Source organism: Varanus komodoensis, unplaced genomic scaffold, assembly GCF_004798865.1.
Source record: "Varanus komodoensis strain SLA01 unplaced genomic scaffold, ASM479886v1 scaffold25, whole genome shotgun sequence".
Lineage (NCBI taxonomy): Eukaryota > Metazoa > Chordata > Lepidosauria > Squamata > Varanidae > Varanus > Varanus komodoensis.
Window position 1 is genome coordinate 7040697 of NW_025335661.1, and position 11885 is coordinate 7052581.

Consider the following 11885-nt stretch of genomic DNA (forward strand, 5'->3'; position numbering starts at 1 on the left):
CCTGATTATCGAGATATAAGTATTCATAAATCCTGGAATCCTCTACAATATTATTTAAATGCTCAGGGACTTTGCAGGCCACATCAATGTGGTGCAACTATTTTTGGTTTCAATTGCATATCCTTTATTTGTAGTAGCACAATGCTTCTAGCAGTACTCACACCTCAGACTCCAAAGTACTGTTGCTGTCAAGTCAAGAGAAGCTGTTCCAGGATAAGCAGTAAAGACTTTAGTTTCTTGTGAGAAGAAACATAAGGAAAAAAACAGGTATTTTTGTGCAGGTCATGCAGTCTAGTCAAAACTGAAAATAAATTGGCACATGTGTTTACAACAATTCCTACCATCCACAGCCACCAACAGTTATGCTTGCTGGGGAATGATTAGAGTTCAGCCCTACTTGGTGTATGTTAGGTTATGGACAGTGTCTTTATAAAGTCACATCCACCAGCAAAAAACCAAATTATTTGATCACTGCCCTGAGAAATTTAGAATCTACATTTTGACCATGGGGCAACAAGGAAGAAAATGAGTTATTTTATTGTTACCTTTAAGCTCACAGTGCTTGCATTACAAACACAAGCTTGAAACATAGCAGGGGAAACTGCATAATCATCTGGTCCACAGGAACATATCTGTTTGTACATCACCTATGTGGTAACTACTGTTATCTCAATGATCTTGTTTCCCATCCATCTGGGTCACTGATTCTGGCATAGCAAATGCCAGAATAATCCTAACTACCCTAGTGATCTGTACTAGGGCAAGAATGCTAATTGGCAATGTGCTTATTTCTCAATCACTGTAAATAATTTAAAATAAAATGTGACACTATATAATACATATGAAGCCTTTCACAAATTAAAATATGGTGGATAAGCAACAATAACATGGCATATAGCATATAAGACCTTTAAAGTCATGAAGACAATTAAGCTCTCTGCTTACTAGCCTGCAATAGGTTCCTAGCTTCATGCATAATGTGATGTCATGGCCAACATTTCCTAGCCTTCTGTAAGCAGCTGCCAAGGAACCACAAATGGAGAAACACTATTATATTCTTTCATGTGTTCAGCTGGAAATTATCAGGCCCCAGATACTGATCATAGGTCTGGGCAAATTGAGTTCAAGAGATGTGTTCCATCAGGTATTTATTTTGGATTAGATTTATATCCTAACCTTTTTCTTATTTAAAGAACTCAAAGCGGCTTACATCAGTCTTCTCCTGCTCTCAATCTCATCCCTACAACAACAACCCTGCAAGGAAGGTTGGGCTGAGAGTCTGACTGGCCCAAAGTCACCCAGCTGGACCTATGGCTGACTGTGGACTAGAACACAGATTGCATGAGTTCCAGTCTCATACTCTTAACTACTAGGCCATTCAGGCTCTCCAGGTAGTATGGTTTCAAGCCATGAGGCTGGAGCACCTGTCTCTACTTGTTCCTAACCACACTTGAACATCTTCACTAGGACCATGCTGTAAAATACATGCACACTTGTGTTAATCACAGGGAGATGATTAATGCCTCCTTGAAGTCCCATGCTGCCTGAAGGAGGCAGTGGTGAGACCATTCCTCAAAAAGCCCTCCCTAGACCTGGAAGATCCTAAGAAATTCATACTAATGGATATATTCCCTTCTTGGGATAGTCCCTTGGGAAATGTTACTTGGCCCTCCAGCATGGGGTTTCTCAGGGGCTGGACGTATCCCCCATGCTGCTTAGCATCAGCATGAAACTGCTGAGAAGGTCATCTGGAGTTTTGGAGTGCACTGCCAACAGTGTATTGGTGACATACAGTTCTATTTCTCAGGTGAGGCTGTGGATGTTCCAAACTGGTGCATGGCTGTGACAAGGACTGGATGAGGGCTAATAAACTGAGGCTCATTGCAGGCAAGACTGAGGTGCTGTTAATGGGCAGTTCTTCTGACTAGGTAGGTCTTCAATGCGTTCTGGATGGAGCAGGTTTGAAGCTTGGGAGTTCTTCATATTCATCACTTGAGGCTCCAGTGGCCTCAGGAGCATGGAATGCTTGCTACCAGCATCAGCTGATGGCCTAGCTATGCCCCTATCTGGACAGGGATAGCCTGGTTTAAGTAATCTATACTCTGTTAATCTCTAAATTAGATTATTACAATGCATTCTATATCGGTCTACCCTTGAGGACTGTTCAGAAGCTGCAACTTGTGCAAAATGTGACAGTCTCATTAATAACCAGGACCAGAAGGCCTGGGCATGTAACAGCAGTTCTGGGCCACTTGTATTGGCTACCTTTATAATTCCAACCCTAAGTCAGTGTGCTGGTTTTAACCTATAAAGCCCTACATTACTTGAGACCATAACAGCTGATGGATTGCCTCTCCTGAACTCAATTTACCCAGACCCAAAGATCTGCATCTCGGGCCTTCCTCTTATTGCCAACTTGAAGGAGGATTGGGAAAAGGCAACAAGTGGGGGGGGTCTTCTGAGTGGTACCCCCCTCAATTATGGAATCATCCCTGAGGACTGCCTGGAGCCAACATTGTCATCTTCTGGCCATTAGATTCATACCGTTCTCTATTCTTAGATGTTTAATGGCATATGATGGGGTATGCCAGCTGTTTCATTAGGTTTGGTTTTATTGACATTCTTTAGATGTTGAAACTGTTTTAAATTTTGTATATTGGAATTTTAGATTGTCTTAAATTTGTATACTGTACTTTATCATATCTGTATTCTTATTGTATCTTTATTGTTTCAGAAGTTGTTGTGAACCACCCAGAGAGTTTCAGCTATTAGGCAGTACAAAAATAACTAAATAATGCGATATGTTTGAAATAATTAAATGGGTTTTAAAATGACAGATTGGAAAAGAAGCTGCAGCTTTGCAAAACACAATTTAAAAAACCATGTAAACTAGGAATTAGGGAGTGTTGCTGGTACACATCTGTCAGAGCTGCATAATTTTAGACTGGAGATGGGCACTTACATGATTTAATGCTCATCCATACAAAAATAAAGACATCCATTCATGTACACTAGAAATTCTGATATGCCCAGGCTAGATACCTTCCTAACTTTTTTGGAATTTGATTTCTGGATTTCAGTTATACAGGTTTTCAATGTATGGAGAACTTTAAAAGGTAAAGGTAAAGGTTTCCCCTTGACATTAAAGTCCAGTCATGCCTGATTCTAGGGGGCAGTGCTCATCTCCGTTTCCTAGCTGAGGGAGCCAGCGTTTGTCCGCAGACAGTCTCCGTGGTCATGTGGCCAGCATGACTAAACACCGAAGTGCACGGAACGGTTACCTGCCCACCAAAGTGGTACCTTCTTACCTATTTGCATTTGCATGCTTTCGAACTGCAAGGTTGGCAGGAGCTGGGACGGAGCAATAGGAACTCACCCTGTTGTGCAGATTCAAACCGGTGACCTTTCGATCAACCACTCGATCAACAGTGGTTTAAACCACTGCACCACCTGCATCCCTTGGAGAACTTTACGTTTCAATAAAAAAGGAGAGTCCTGGCACTCAGGCTTACAAGGCAGGACAGCAGAAGGGGTAAAAATGGGGACCTGAAAGGAGGAGGGAGGGAGAAAGCAAACTCAAGCACTAATTCTTTGAGTTGATGACTAGGTGTTCACAACATGGCAACTCAGTGTGGACAACTAGCCACTGAGAGTTGGCATATTATCCAAGCTTTAACTACTTCCTGCAAGGTAGCTTGTTTGTGGGCCACAAATGACTCTGTAAACCCAAGGCTTCCCCTGGGGCTTGTACCCACAGTGACTTGGCAAGAACAACGAAACTCTGCAATACTCTTGCCAAGTTTGTCCAAGCGATTCCACCAAGTGCCCAAATGACACTTTGCAGCAAGGGTCACTGGGTCAGTTTCTTTGGTGGAAAACAGACTCCTTTTTCAGTTTCTGCAGCCTTCCCCATCCCTACAGAAGGAGGAGGAAAAGGAAAAAGCTATGCTAGGATCCTCTGTGGCCTTACTCAAAGGTAAGTAATTCCGGACATTCATTTGTGCACATCTTCCCAGTGACTTGTTTGTGTGTTGTTTCCCTGATTTATATGTGTGTGTGCATGCATGTATGTATTTAGAACACTATCCTGATTAATTTCCTTTTTGCTAAAACATGAAAATTAAATGATTAAAAACTCTGCTGGTTCAAGACTAAACTTAAGATTGTTAAAGGGATCTCCCATAATCAATAATGCTATTGGTAAGCAGGCACAATTTATGACAATGCATAACACCACTACTGAATTTGGGGCTCATTCCCATTTCCTTGCTTTTTGGCACTTCAGCCAACGTGGGAGATTCTGGATTTAAACTGGATTTAAATCCAGAATCTCTGGATTTAGAGGAAGCCTGGATTTACTCTGGATTTAAATATAAAGGGGAAGATTAAATTATGGCTAAACCATGTGCTTCAGTTCCTCTAGGGTATATTTTGAAGGATATAAGAAAAAGCATTTTATTTTCTGTGCATTTTGATGGGCACTTTCAGAGGTGAGTGCAACTGTGTGGCAATTTAAATACTATTATTATTACATTACATTTATACCCTGCTTTTTTCCTCTTGCAAGAAACCCAGAGACATATATGATTCCCCCCCTCCACTTCAATTTTATCCTCATAAAAAATCTGTGAAGTAGTTCAGGCTGAGAGTTTGTAACTGGCCCAAAGTCACCTCCTGGGCTTCATGGCTGAGCAAGAATTAGAACCGAGATTTCCCAGTTCTCAGTCCAGCATTCTAACCTCTATATCACACTGCTCTATATTCATGCATACTTATTTTATTAAAATGTTGTATGAGCATGTTCACAATCTTGTTTCTGCTTATGAGGAATTGCAGCTATATAACCTCCTTTTGCATAAGGAATCTGGGGAAAGGAAAATATTCCATTACACTTTGTTGCAAGAAATATGTGATGAGTTATAATATACGCTCCAGCTCATAGTATTTTCTTTTCCTGCAGAGGGCATTACAAATGAGATTTGCACACAGAGTAATGGATTTTGTCTTTTCAAGAGCATTGCTCCTGATTGATTGAAGTATGAATTTGATTCTGCTACTTTGGAATGTTAATCCACTATTCGTTATTTGCATGTATCAAACACTGAAACACGTCTGGCAACTGGTATCACTATTCACCACATCCTCATTTGGACATTCAAAGACTATGGAGAGGTGGACATGTGTGGCTGTTCTGGAGCATGTGTGCCCAACCAATGACCCTTCCCGGGCTGGCCCTACTGCTGTGCCCTTGGCCTCTCTGTTGCCCTGAAAGGCATGAAGGGAGCAGGGCTCCCAGTTTCTGGGGGGATTCTCAGCCAGGAAAGAGCAGACTTCAGACTTGTTTTTCTTCTTTGTCTTTCACAAGTACCTCAAGGTCCACTTGTTAGAGCCAGGTCTCAAATAGTTGAAATGAGACATCATGGGATGGCTAAACCCCATCCCATGGGTTTTAGCACAGGCCCATGAACACATATGTGTTAGAGCACAGTAAGCAAGTTTTAGATCACAACCTTGTAAATAAGAAACAAGAGTGTCTCTGAGCAAGTGTGCACCCTGATTTTTTTTCCAGTACTAAAACTGAGCTTTCAGTCCTTTTACTCAAAAAAGAAAGAGAGAAAAGAAACAAAGACAAAAAATCCACCATTATTCCTAGTTTATCAGTAATGTTTTCTTTCTTTCATTAACCTAAACAACTGGCAGGACCAGTCCAAGAGATTTTACTCCTATCATGACAAACAAGATGGTCCCTTTCCATGGTCCAGCATATGAATCTTTCTTCAATATGGGGCCATGTCCTGCATGGCATCTGAAGGTGCAAGGCTAGCTTAGAAGGCACAGGGCAGGCAATCTGGCACACGGTATCTCTTCTCTGTATCTTGCTGCCACCTCCCAGCATCTGCCATCTGAAGCAACTGCCTAAAGTTAGGCCTGCCTTTGCCTGGAATTAGAAATCCTTGTTAGTCTGCTTCAGATCACCCAGAGATCTACCAGCAGATTCATACTGGGGCAACTTTCAGAAATCAGAGTTGGGTCTCTGAAAAATCTTACAGTCTGAATCCTATAGCTAGGCAGGGAATACTGTGGTTGTAGGACTTTTTTCTTTCTAAAGATGCATAGGAACATGTGCTTCGTTTCTCAAGAAATATTCCTGCTGTGACATTCTCAGTGAGACTTACTTCCAATGAGAGTGAGAGAAAATAAGAATGTGTATAGAATTGTAGCATAACTTCCATAGATCTAGTTGCATTTATGTACACATATCTATTTGCTGGATTACACCCGTCAGCCTTATTGGTACATCTTGTCCTCATTTCATTGACTTAATTTAGCAGGACAAACCAAGCCAAGTGGGGGAAGGGGACTGCAATCTTGTTCTGCCGGATCTTGTTCTCCTAGGTGTCTAGTGTATCCTGTACAATTACTGATGGCCTGCTTTCACTCAGTATACCTTGGAAGACTTAAGACATAAGGATGTTATAATTACGGCATCATACAATGACACACATTTTTCAAAACAAGTCTAGCAGGTGCACATAGTTCACTGAAACCCATGGGTGGAGTTTGCCTTTTATGCTTTGGGGTCAGCATGCCATCCTCCATGTCTGCCTTTCACAGTCACTTTTCTTCCCTTGCCACCTCCCTCAGACATATGCAGCTTAGCTTCAGAAATCTTAGAGACAGTGCCTGTGCCAGACTGCACAGCCATCCACCTCTTCTGCCTCAATGTGGGATGGGAAGCCTTCCAGAGGTGAAGGAATGGACAAACTCAGAATCTGATTCTTCTGCTGGATAGATAGCTGAAGCTCTAAGGATGGAGAGCCCTTGGGAAAAGAATATGCTTGGTTTCAGAAGGAGAGCCAACAAGCCAGTCCATCATATAGACTTCATGTTGTGAACTACCCAGAGAGCTTCAGCCATGGGTGGTACAGAAGTGTAATTAATCAAATAAATAACCTTAAGTCACTGTGGGTAAATTAACTCCTGCAGCATAGCAGCGTGTGCAGGTGGCCATTTTGCATATTCAAGCTGTGATTACTTGTTGCATTAACCCAGCAAGAGTGGCTTGTTGGTATGGTTTACAAGCCATCCCTAAGCCACAGGCTGTTTTAGGGTTATAAGTATTTTGTTAATCATAACAAAAAGTCGCCCTTGCTGGGTTCATGCAACATGACAAGCCATGATTGTGCTGTAAATATGTGAAAGTCATCTAGCACATGTCACAACCCACTGTGACTTAAATAAGTCAGTTCACATACCCACCACAGGCTACCATGGCTGCCGTGAACATGTGGACCAAACTCCTCAAATATACTTTGTAGATCCAAAAATGACATGAAGTTAACATCTTTCACACACTTGCAAGTTATTTAATATATACAGCTTGAGACAGACACAGACACATCTCTTTTTAGTACAAGGGTCTCTTCCTATTGCAGAATTCATTGGGCTAGATCCAATGGTATTCCTCCTTAGATGAAATCTGTTTTACCCCAGGAGCCTGGTCCAGCCCAGGTACTTCATTTTGGAGTCAATGATGACTGGGAAAAAATAAAACCACCTGTGTCAAAGATGGTTCATTGGATATATTGTTGAACTATGAACACAGACTATAAACAAGTGAAAGAAAGGTTACATCCCTCTTCTCCGTGATCAGACCGGTTCCCTAAATAGGCCAGAGAATGCTTCATGGGCTTTCAAAGTTGCCTGGGAAAGCAGCATGTCAATTCTTACCCCCAAGAGAACAAGAGACAATGCCTCTCGCCATGCATTTTATAACTTCGTTTCACTGTGTTTCAGAGGCTCTAATTCCCATTTCTTGGGAGAGGAAGGCAAGTGAAACACCTTCAGTAGGGCAAACAATTTGATTCCAACAATAAAAGCAGCCCTTATCTACAGAATAATTGGAGAAGGCAGGGTTTAACTCAGTTTTTAGTGCTGTCCCTAACCAGCTGAAGGCCATAAGGCCTTGGAATGGCTTGAAGAAATTATCCTGGCTTTTGAACACTGGGAAAGAACACTGGGAAAGGAGTACCTTGTGGAACCTTAATAACCTCCTCATCATTCTTCCAAAGAGCCCATACAATGCAATACTCAATGGAATTCATGGGATTAAGGTTAAACTGATATTTGATACATCCCATCGGGACATTTCCTATCATGTTGTGAATTTCCTAATATTGTCTCTGTTGCACACTTGAAACTTCCCATGCTCCTAGTCTAGTATATGTTGATGACAACAATTTGCTGTTATAAAGAACTGCATATGAAGAACTAGAATTTCATGATGGTTGTTGCCATTGCTTAATTGATCATTAAATGACTCATCCATCTCCTGCTCATGTTGCAATGTTCTGCTTAAAGGAAATCTTTTTATGGCACACTCTGACCTGAAAACATGCCCCAACTAGTGCTGACATGAATTTCATACAGCATTGTTTTTCTCAAGGACCAGAACATTCTTTTTTATTTGTTAATTTTAAGACTTCCTATTTGTTCTTTCAATGAACAAACCAGGTTCCAGGTATAACAAAGCTTATGAAGTTAATTAGAACTCTGGATAAATTGAAACACTATTGGAAAAGAAATACCCTCTGATGAATGTGCATAGAATATACATGGCAGTAAATAGGGATGCAGGTGGAACAGTGGTTTAAACTGCTGTGCTGCTGGGCTGGTTGATCGAAAGGTCGCCGGTTCGAATCTGCACAATGGGGTGAATTCCCGTTGCTCCGTCCCAGCTCCTGCCAACCTTGCAGTTCGAAAGCATACAAATGCAAGTGGATAAAAAAGGTACCACTTTGGTGAGCAGGTAGCAGCATTGCATGCACTTCGGTGTTTAGTCATGCCGGCCACATGACCACAGAGACTGTCTGTGGACAAACACTGGCTCCCTCGGCTAGGAAACAGAGATGAGCACCGCCCCCTAGAGTCAGGCATGACTGGACTCAACGTCAAGGGAAAACCTTTACCTTTAAATAGCTAATGGTGGAACCTCATTGCAGCACTAGGAAGAATCCTTCTTATTGTAAGAATCCAGCAGCGTAAGAATTCATCTATTTATGTAGCAATCATGTACACAGTTCCCTGCATGTAAGTCACATGAACTCAATAGGATATACTTCTGAGTAGAAATGCATAGGATTGTAGCGTAAGAGGATTATTTCATGTAATGAAATAATCCTCTTATACTACAATATGTCCATTATATGGACATATAAATATATAATTTAAATGATATGAATCTAAGTTTTCTTTTAAAGCAATGCACATAGGACAGAAGCTTATGCATATTCAGAAGGAAAAGTATCTGGGACGCCTTGAATTCCAAAAACAGAGGCCAAAGCAACACTCAAGCACTTCAAGTCTCCCCCCACTGCTCCTGCTGCTGCCACCTTTGTATGCTCTTGCAAAGTACTTCACACCACACTTGATTTTTCTGCTTATTTGAAAGCAATCGGTTAAGCAAAAATTCTGGGACTATTACATGACAGAAGAATCAAACCATAGCAAAGAATCTGATGGATACTTAAGACATGGCACAAAAGACATGGCACAAAAAAGAACAGAGACATCAGTAATATTTTGTCCCCATCTTTCTAGCATTGATGCAAATGAAAAGCCCCATTCATCTAAAGACTATTTAGAGTTCATGAAGTACTACTGAATGGAAATGCTTAAGGTTGCTAAAGCATTTAATAAAGTGCAACAACTGTTACTTCCAGTAATGGGTTGTCAGATGTCACTTAATCTTTCAATTCTGCAGCAAATGTGGCAAGAGTAATGTAATTTAATGGGACTAGGACTCAGAAGATCTGAGTTCTAGTCATCCCATGGCCATGAAGTTCCGTGGGTGACTTTGGGTCAGTAACTGACTCCTAGCCTAATCTACCACACAGGATAAAATGCAGACAAATGGAAGAGGGTTATGTAAGTCCCCCTGGGCTCCTTCCAGGGCAAAAGGTGTGTTATTAATATAAATAATCAATAAATGGGTAAATAACCACCTTAGAAGAAAGGGCATGGGGAACACCAAGGTTGGTTTCAAGGGTAGCTATACTTGGGCTCTTGCCAAAGGCCTACAACCCAACTTGAGTGTACTGACATGAGTTGTCTGGACTTGCTCCTCTTCCTCACTATTGCAAACTAGTACCCATGAAGAAAGCAACTACTAGCAGTGATGGACAAAGAATGAGAAACAATAAGTGGCTGGTGGCAACAGAGGGTGATGAGAAGGTTTGACTTACTAAGGAAGGGAGTCCATTGAGGGTGTGTTTTCTAAAGGACCCTGAAAACACCTGGAACCAGAGCTGAGGAGCCCGTATTTCTCATGGACTGTCTCCAAGGGCTCAACTTTCCACCTTGTGTCCTATTCCTGCTAAACCTCCCCTCCTTCCTCCAGGTTTGGGAGAAGAGTTTTGGTAGTGTTGGGCCATGTAATCTTGGGGAGCAATACATCTCAAAAGGAGGCACTTGCTCACCAGATTGCCTTAAAAGGCTTGGGACCTTTTGCTGGGTTTAATGCAGACAGCAGAGAGGAGCAGCTCTTTGCATTCGCTCTCTCACTCTCTCTCTCTCACACACATGCACTTCTTAAAAGAAAAAATCATTCAAGAGAAATATAGAGCAGGCACAAGTTTTAACCCAATATTGTCTAGGCAGCACATGCTCCTATTGCATTCCAATCTTACTCTATATATCTAAAGAGATAAAGAACTTCCTGCCATACACAAAGAGAAACCAACAGACAGAGAGAGAGAAAGAAAGGGAATCAATTGCCTTCATTAGCAGTCCATTGTGTGGGCAAAAAAAGTGCAAGGTGACCATGGGCTGGGGTGCCAGGCTTGGGTTCAGCGCTCCCTGCCCCTCCTACTTATGCTCAGAGCCTGACCCTGCCTTCCTACATAAAGCTTGTCTGACTCCCTTTCCTAAGTCCTTGACCTTTATACTAAAACCCTATGTGAATGTGTGTACTCCTTCATGGATCACTGCCTTGTCGTGGTGAAGGGGCTTGTGTAGCTCAATGAAGCTGTGACCTATGCCATGCAGGGCCACCCAAGATGGTCAGGTCATAGCAGAGAGCTCTGACAAAACGTGATCCACAGGGGAAGGAAATGGCAACCCACTCCAGTATCCTTGCCATGAAAACCCCATGGACGGTACCAAAAGGCAAAAAGATATGATGCCGGAAGATGAGCCCCTCAGGTCAAAAGGTGTCCAATGTGCTACTGGGGAAGAACAGAGGGCTAATACTAGTGGCGCCGGAAGAATGAAGCAAATGGGTCAAAGCCGAAAGGACTCAGTTGCAGATGTATCTGGTGGTGAAATGAGAGTCTGATGCTGCAAAGATCTATACTCCATAGGAACCTGGAATGTAAGATCCATGAGACTAAAGACTAAAATGGACAGGAATGGGTGAATTTAATTCAGATGACCATCAGGTATATTACTGCAGGCAAGAATCCCTCAAAAGAAATGGAGTAGCCTTCATAATCAATAAAAGAGTAGGAAAAGCAGTACTGGGATGCAATCTACAAAATGACAGAATGGTCTCAGTTCGAATCCAAGGCAAACCATTCAACATCACAATAGTCCAAGTCTATGCCCCAACAACTGGTGCTGAAGAGGCTGAAGTTGACTGGTTCTATGAAGGCCTACAACACCTTCTAGAATTTACACCAAAAATGATGTCCTTATCATCATGGGGGATTGGGGGATTGGAATGCTAAAGCAGGAAGCCAAAAGATAACCAGAATAACAGGCAAGTTTGGCCTTGGAGTACAAAATGAAGCAGGGCACAGGCTGGTAGAATTTTGTCAAGAGAATACAATGGTCATAGCAAACACTCTTTTCCAACAACCCAAGAGACGACTCTACACATGGACATC